Source organism: Grammomys surdaster, unplaced genomic scaffold (genome assembly GCF_004785775.1).
Source record: "Grammomys surdaster isolate TR1022 unplaced genomic scaffold, NIH_TR_1.0 347, whole genome shotgun sequence".
Lineage (NCBI taxonomy): Eukaryota > Metazoa > Chordata > Mammalia > Rodentia > Muridae > Grammomys > Grammomys surdaster.
In genome coordinates this window covers 2,897,577-2,898,987 of record NW_021604766.1, presented here as the reverse complement: position 1 = coordinate 2,898,987, position 1,411 = coordinate 2,897,577, and positions in this window count along the sequence as shown.

The following is a 1,411-nucleotide window of genomic DNA, read 5'->3' as shown; positions in this document are numbered from 1 at the left end:
TCCACACTTTGGTCTTCCTTCTTCTATGTGAGTTTTATGTGGTCTATACATAGTTTCTTAGAAATTGTGAGCTTTTGGGCTAATATCCAGTTATCAGTGAGTGCATACAATGTATGTTCTTTTGAGATTGGGTCATCTCACTCAAGATGATATTTTCCAGCTCCATCCATTTGCCTAGGAATTTCGTGAACTCATTGCTTTTAATAGTACTCCATTGTATAATTGTACCACATTTTCTGCATCCATTCTTCTGTTGAAAGGCATCTGGGTTCTTTCCAACTTTTGGCTATTATAAATAAGGCTGCTATGAACATGGTGGAGCATGTGTCCCTGTTGTATGTTGAAAGGTCTTTTGGGTATATGCCCAGGAGTGGTATAGCTAGGTCCTCAGGTAACACTATGTTCAATTTTCTGAGATACCACCAGACTGCCTTCCATAGTGGTTGTACCAGTTTACAATCCCACCAACAGTGGAGGAGTGTTCCTCTTTCACCACACATCCTTGCCAACGTGTGCTGTCACCTATGCTTTTTATCTTAGCCATTCTGACTGGTGTGAGGTGGAATCTCAGTGTTGTTTTCATTTGCATTTCCCTGATGACTAGGGATGCTGAACACTTCTTTAGGTGTTTCTCAACCATTTGAGCTTCCTCAGTCGAGAATTCTTGGTTAGCTCTGTGCTCCATTTTTTAATAGGGTTCTTTGATTGTCTAGAGTCTAATTTCTTCAGTTCTTTGTATACCTTGGATATTAGCCCTTTATCAGATGTAGGGTTGGTGAAGATCTTTTCCGAATCTGTTGGTTGCCGCTCTGTCCTATTGACTGTTTCCTTTGCTTTACAGAAGCTTTGCAGCTTTATGAGGTCCCATTTGTCAATTCTTGGTTTTAGAGCACAGGCCATTGGTGTTCTGTTCAGGAACTTTTTTCCTGTGCCTATGTGTTCCAGGCTTTTCCCCAGTTTATCTTCTATTAGTTTTACTGTGGCTGGTTTTAGGTGGAGATTCTTAATCCACTTGGAATTGAACTTTGTACAAGGAGATAAGTATGGATCAATTTGCATTTTTCTACATGCTGACGGCCAGTTGGACCAGCACCATTTGTTGAAAATGCTGTCTTTTTTCCACTGGATGGTTTTAGCCCCTTTGTCAAAGATCAAGTGACCATAGGTATGGGGGTTCATTTCTGGGTCTTCTGTTCTATTCCATTGATCCTCCTGCCTGTCTCTGTTCCAATACCATGCAGTTTTTATCACTATTGCTTTGTAGTACAGCTTGAAGTCAGGGATGGTGATTCCTCCAGAAGTTCTTTTATTGCTGAGAGTAGTTTTCGCAATCCTGGGTTTTTTATTATTCCAAATAAATTTTAAGATTGCTCTTTCTATCTCTGTGAAGAATTGAGTGGGAATTTTGATG